This window comes from Argentina silus (genome assembly GCF_951799395.1).
Source record: "Argentina silus genome assembly, chromosome: 1".
Taxonomy (NCBI): domain Eukaryota; kingdom Metazoa; phylum Chordata; class Actinopteri; order Argentiniformes; family Argentinidae; genus Argentina; species Argentina silus.
In genome coordinates, this window is record NC_139655.1 from 2,734,794 (window position 1) to 2,742,293 (window position 7,500).

A 7,500-nucleotide genomic window follows, 5' to 3' on the forward strand; every position below is an offset into this window, starting at 1 on the left:
GCCGCCTTTTCTTAATTCTACCTACGCGCTCACAGCTGATCTACGGCTAATGGCCGATCAATGGGTCAGCACTTAGGCAGTTAATTAGCACTGTAATAATTTACAGAAGCTATTTAACAGCTTGGCTAATAGGGCCTCCTCAGATGAGAATACATGGGCTCTGCCTCAAATCACACCCTATTATACCTATATATATTATAATAATATACGACGTTTAGCTGACGATTTTATCCAAAGCAACTTACATTGCAGTGAGTGCATACATTTTTCAGTATATACGGTCCCAGTGGGAATGGAACCCCCAACCTAAGCGTTGTTAGCACCATGCTCTACCAACTGGGCCACAGATGAGAATACATGGGCTCTGCCTCAAATCACACACTATTATTTATTTTTATTTTTTAAAAATATGTTTTTAGGGCATTAGTGTGCTACACCACTAAGCAGCCCTCACACCCTACTACACCTATACTACAGTACACTACTATTTCACCAGAGCCACACAGGACAAACGTATGTTACAGTAAAGGCAGTGCCCCCCACCCAGCCCTAGGATGGATACAGCACAGAGTAAGCTACAGTGCATTGTGGGTAATGTAGGTGTTGATGTTGGCTGTCGGACAGTGAACAGTGGAAGCCTACTTTAATGAATCTAGGTAGTATATTGTTCCCTTGCAGAGACCCGAGCAGAGCTAATAAATATGAGGGGCATGTGTGTTTGTTTCATAGACAGTTTACTTTACAAGGTTTTCTCACCTACATCATGTGCACTGCATGTGTACGGTAACACCTCTCTCTCCCTCTCTCTCTCCCTCTCTCTCTCTCCCTCTCTCCCTCTCTCTCTCTCTCTCACTCTCTCTCCCTCTCCCTCTCTCCCTCTCCCTCTCTCTCTCACTCTCTCCCTCTCTCTCTCTCATTCTCTCTCTCTCGCCCTCTCCCTCTCTCTTTCTATCTCTCTCTCTCTCTCTCTCTCTCTCTCTCTCTCTCTCTATATATATATATATATATATATATATATATATATATATATATATACAGTACCAGTCAAAAGTTTGGACACACCTTCTCATTCAAGACATCAAAACTATGAAGGAACACATATGGAATTATGTAGTAAACAAAAAAGTGTTAAACAAACCAGAATATGTTTTATATTTTAGATTATTCAAAGTAGCCACCTTTTGCTTTGCTGACAGCTTTGCACACTCTTGGCAAGTTTGTGTCCAAACTTTTGACTGGTACTGTATATATATGAGTATAGAACAGTTGAGACATTGTACTATTTATTTAATGTACTTTAAAGATGAAGTGAGGCCAAAACAGATCATATTTCCAAGTGAATACAGTATATTCTCTTATTAATGCGATATTACAGACCCAGATTTATACAGGGGGTTCATGGGAAATGGTCTGCAGGCCTTGAAGTCATGTTGTTCTAACGACTCTGCATGGAGGGTTCTGAGTCAGCTGACGTAGATTCGTCCAGGTTTTCAACCTCTGAAAAACTCCCGCCGTTAGAGAAGTCATGCGGAGTGGCATTTTAGCCTGGGACTGATTTGTGTGTCTGTATTTCTAGATATATTTCTTTATTTTTTTAATGTTTTTTTTTTTGGGGGGGATATATGTGCACGGAATCCCTAGACCACTAGACCACCCCAGGCCACTACATATATTTCTGATGTTATAGTCTGGAGTCCGTTCTGTAAATCGATTGTGGTGTGACAGAATAATGTGCTCATCCAATGGTAAATGATTCTGTGTATTAAATCTCCAAGCGTAACGGTCAAGCACAGTGGTGAACACAGACTGTTAAAGGCCCACGCCAGCCAGTTTTGCTTCCTGGCATTTCTTGAAAAAAAATGGTCCAAGAGCGGAAGCCTTAGTTATTCAGCTATTTGATGTTAATCATATAGCTATTTGATAATATAATAATATATGCCATTTAGCTGACGCTCTTATCCAAAGCGACTTACATTGCAGTGAGTGTATATATTTCAGTATATATGGTTCCAGCAGGAATCAAACCCACAACCTAAGCGTTGTTGGCACCATGCTCTACCAACTGAGCCACAGAGGACCATTTGAGAATGTAAAGCCGCATATCCTATAGCTAGGAGCAATTCTCAATAATATGTGTCGAAAGGTTGTTTAACTCAGTCGCAAAAAAGCTGGTGAAGGGGGTTCGGAGAGTTATATCTGAGTCCGGGCGCTACGTTTACAAACAGACTAGCCACGTCAGAGCTCTGTAGCAGTGTGAAATGTCATACGTCACACACGTGGGAAAGCGTTTTAGGAGGAGCTAAGAAAATCAAATGTGTGTCCCAAAATACACATACTTTGACCGACGTGGCAATTTCCGGACTTGAATCATCGTGCAATAACATTGTGCAGCACCAGGATGTCATATATCAGCTAAAAAACATCCAAATGAGTAATGTGGGAAAAAGGCTGACAGAAGCATTCTGGATATTTACAATATGAAATTCTTAAAAAACGACTCTCAATGCGCTGGTAAAAATATCTCTTAAACTTGTCTCATAAAGTTGATTTCTGAATAGATAAGGAGTGTTTTTGCTCACGGCAGTATGGGCAGATAAAAAGAGGGTGAGTTACAGATCCCCTGCCTGTTGCCCCCCAACAAGATGGGAATGGGAGCCATAAGATGGAGAGATAGAGATACCTTAAAATGAAGAGTGGAAGAGAATGAAATAGAGAGGGTAGTGGGAGAGAAAGAGAAAAGAAGGGGGAAAAGAGAGAGAGAGAGAGAGAGAGAGAAAAGGGGGAAAAGAGAGACAGAGAGAGAAAGAGAAAGAGAAAAGGGGGAAAAGAGAGAGAGAAAGAGAGAAATGTAGAGAGAAATAGAAAGGGGGAGAAAGAGAGAGAGAGAAAGAGAGAAAAGAGGTTTGGGGAGAAGTGTCAGGGCAGCTGTTCTGCAGCTCCCTGCTGATGGACGCAGTGGCTCGGGAAATGAGGGAGTGCAATAATGAGGTGGCACGTAACAACACAACACTGTAATAACGTACAGGGCTGCTGCAGGCAACGGAGCTCAGAGAATGAGCCTACACACACACACACACACACACACACACACACACACAGACACACACACACAATCACACACACACACACACACACACATACACACACACACACACACACACACACCACACACACACACACACACACACACACAATCACACACACACACACACACACACACACCACACACACACACACACACATACACACACACACACACAATCACACAGACACACACACACACACATACACACACACACACACACCACACACACACACACACACAACATGCTCATTAGTGAGGAAACACCTCATTGAACGCAGCTATAATATTTAGTCATGGCATCAGCACTGAAATATATAATTATAATAGTGGTGTTTAAAACAGCCTACCGTACGCCCCCAGTGTGTTTCACAAGGATTTATCAGCCCTACTTAAAAATGTTATTCTCCTTATTAACAGCCAATGAAACATATCAGTGGAATAGCATTACTCACAGTTTTGTTTCATGTACCTGTTTGTTTTGAATTATATGACTACTTACTTATATTATGAATTCTTCTTGTGTCTTTGATCAGTATCATTGTTTGTCTGAGGACACCACTTTGTGCCTGAGTGTGCGTGTTCAAATGTAGCATGATACACGAATTAGGCTAGACGCTCGTGTAAATCTACGCTGAATCTGTCAACAGGAACCCACATACACACATCCCACATCTAAGGTAATCGTATCGTAGATGAAATGAAGATAAAATAACTTCAATTAGGCACAAGCTGCCCCGTCAGCAGTCTAGCTGAGAAGAAAAACCTCAGACGGCGTAATTATAACATTAGTCTGTCAACACTGATACAGCAGAACGCCCCGGCTTTAATCACACTGAATACCTGGGTTTACCATGACAACTGTACATAGTAACTACACAGCGATACACTGCTGCTGGTCTTAGCCTTTCTCTCTCTGTGACCTAATGGTCAAGGGGATGGTTCACAACCCGGTCACACCGTAAATTCAAAGGCGTTCAGCCAATCAGAATGTGAGAATGAGGTCTCCACAGGGATAAGAGGGGAAACAAGCACGCACAAAAGGTTCTTCAAACAAAGATGGCTCGGTTGAACACGATGACATGTCAAGGAGGAAAACAAAAGGCTGAATTAATTCTTTGTAATGATTTCCTCTGAGACCTTCCCCAAAGAGTAATAACAGTTCATTTCTGTGCTGAATAACAATGAGCAATTCAGAAGCGCTTTTTTTTTTTTTCTCTCTCTCTCTTCTTCTACAGAACCACCTGTGGCAAAGACAGTTCTAAAAACAATCCCCCTGAACTCCGCCAGCAGAAAAACAACAGTGGTTTCTTTCTGCTGAGAGGGGGCCTTTTTGGAGGTCGTCTGCCTGTGCAACATAACACTGTGTTTTCTTATGGGATGAAAACGGGTTGACAGTTCAGGGGGAAAACAGGGCATAAAACAGGCTAAAAGCTCACTCAAACAACATGGAATGTAATAAAGTGAACTGCTAAATAAACCCATGTGGGCCATTCCATAAATACAGGTGCCAGTGAGGATTTCTTGTTGTGGACAGCTTTGGAGTCCTGTTACCATGTTAGTGATAATGATCAGACCATTTATTTTAATGGAATTGCATCGAGGTATAAATGAGGGATATAGAAACATCGAAGTCAATTAATAAGTTGATTTGGGAACCAATGTTTAGTCTGTCTTATGCTTGGTGTCTTCACAGATTTGGCAAGAAATTGTTGGAATTAGTCTTGGAATTACACTGTGACTGCGTGCAATTTCGTGTCTCTTGAAATTAAGCAGTAAAAAGAGTTTTCATGATCACACACATACAAATAACTCATGAGTGCAGAATTTAAAGCTTTCACCGTTACTTGATATATACACATTTGTTGTAGAGCAGTTTTGTTCGCCGGTCATCACTTCATTCAAGGTGAGGGTTTTATGAATGAAAATCTCTACAGCAGGCTTGACTGATGCCCTACTACGCGATGCAACAATAGTCAATGTAAAAGTGAAGGAATTATCGGTGTCCGCGGGGATTCATGTGATGTTGTGGTGTCTGCAATATCACGCCGTTACAGTTACATTGCAAAGAACACTGAGTTTAGACAGGCGATATTATCAACAATCGTTTTCTGTTTGTCTCAGGGCAGAGTAGTGTAACACTTAACCGAGATCCTGAAGTTCATGAGTGAATGGTTTCTTAAAGGGGCCATGTCCACCCAACGCTGCTATGGTTGAGGAGCGCGCAAAACGCATCCATCCCCATTGAACACAACAGGCATTAGGTCCTGGCACATGGGTCCCATTTTGCCTATCTTGACTTTGATTCCTGAAACTACACATTTGAGACTGCATGAAAAAAAAGAAAAGAAATTGGAATCAAAGCATTTTTAAATTGCACCCTGATGGCACGCTTTGGCCCCTTTATGTATGGAATGAGCTGTGCACAGAACAGTACAATGAGTCTAAAATCTGACTGCAGTTGTTGCACTCTGTCATAATATGTGAACAACAATTCAAAATCCTTTTCATACACACACAAAATGTATTTCTCTCTCAGTTTATGTACAATGTGGGATTCAACTCCAGTTCCCACACATTATTTTTAGGAATATCAGTGTTCCCCTGTGGATATGCAGTGTTCATGTAGCCTACTAATTGCATATTTTTGCAGACGTTCTGTTAGATAATGTTGCGTGGCGGTTTGGGACGTATAAAAAGGCCTCTTCCTTCCTTCCTTCCTTCCTGGAAGTCTCTTATTGATGACCTCATCATGACCCATAATTCAGCTGTTCTATTGGAAACAGACAACCTGGGTCATGTTCAGTGGAGTGGACTCCAAACAGAAAAATACCTAATTGTCTTTTCCAGTTCTCAAACATTTTCTCTTTTGGTTGCTATTGAATGCGCAACATAGTCTCCAAATGAATACGTTCTGGAGGATCGTTTCTGCAGACCAAAGAATACGTTCTGTGTTAGAACGTATTTATTTGGAGACTGGGTTGTGAAGACAACTTGGGTAATAGTCCTGTTGAGTGGCTGACTGCATTTTACCTCCCACCAACACACACACACGCACGCACACACACACACACACACACACATACACACACACACACACACACACACACACACACACACGCCTACTGTACTGTATCTGCTCCTTTGTTTGAGGCCTCTACTGCCAACTGTATGAATGTGGGACAAGGTGAGATGTATTGTTAGAGTGAAGTGGGCAGTGCATCCTGGGGAAGAGGATCCTTATCACAGCCTTACAACGACCAACAACAAACAAGAAATGTCACTTTTAGACTTTTGTTATTTTGCTGGCAGGTCTTCAATGCGATTATAGATGAAAAACTCTAGTTGCTGGCGTCTGGATACACACACACACACACACACACACACACATACAGTACACACCACAGACATACACACACACACACACACACACACACACACACACACACACACACACACACACACACACACACACACACCACAGACATACACACACACACGCACACACACACACACACACACACACACACACACACACATACACACCACAGACATACACACACAAACACACACACACACACACACAAAGACGGGCCAGTGCAGCAAACAAAGGTCTATTAATCCAGACAGGGCACAGGGACAGAGAAGTGGTGACGCCTACAGAGAGAGCTCAAAAACACTATGAATAAATATTCATTACGCATTTATAAACATTATAAAACATTTACAGTACCAGTCAAAAGTTTGGACACACCTTCTCATTCAATGGTTTTTCTTTATTTTTATTATTTTCTACATTGTAGATTAATATTGAAGACATCAAAACTACGAAGGAACACATACGGAATTACGTAGTAAACAAAAATGTGTTAAACAAACCAGAATATGTTTTATATTTTAGATTCTTCAAAGTAGCCACCTTTTGCTTTGATGACAGCTTTGCACACTCTTGGCAAGGTGTGTCCAAACTTTTGACTGGTACTGTGCGTACAAGCATGCCAGACTTTATTAAGCGCTTACAATTGCCGTTCAATGGAAGCAATTGAACTTTCACTTGAACTTGAACTTTTCACTTGCACACCGTCACCCACACATGGCAACACGACACACACACACACACACACGCATGCCAGCACCCACGCACGCACGCAGGCACGCAGGCACACACACACACACACACACACACACACACACACACACACACACACACACACACTGCACATTGACTGCTTATATGTTCTCTGAGTTGTAGCCTGTACCACCAGTAAGTGGGCCAGGCTCTCCCCTCACACAGCAGGGGGGTTTAGCCCCTCCCCTCACACAGCAGGGGGGGCTTTAGCCCCTCCCCTCACATAGCAGGGGGGGCTTTAGCCCCTCCCCTCGCCACAACACTCTCTTTTAGTAGCGAGACTCATTTT

The 7,500-nt window shown here is 42.3% G+C and overlaps 1 protein-coding gene across 1 annotated transcript in view; it reads right to left on the reverse strand.

Moving 5' to 3' along the window:
* The window catches only part of LOC310813259 (piezo-type mechanosensitive ion channel component 2-like), a gene marked incomplete at its 5' end in the record, with an annotated part of 95,558 nt that overhangs the window by 58,590 nt on the left and 29,468 nt on the right, over positions 1-7,500 (reverse strand). The gene's annotated exons all lie outside the window — the stretch shown is intronic.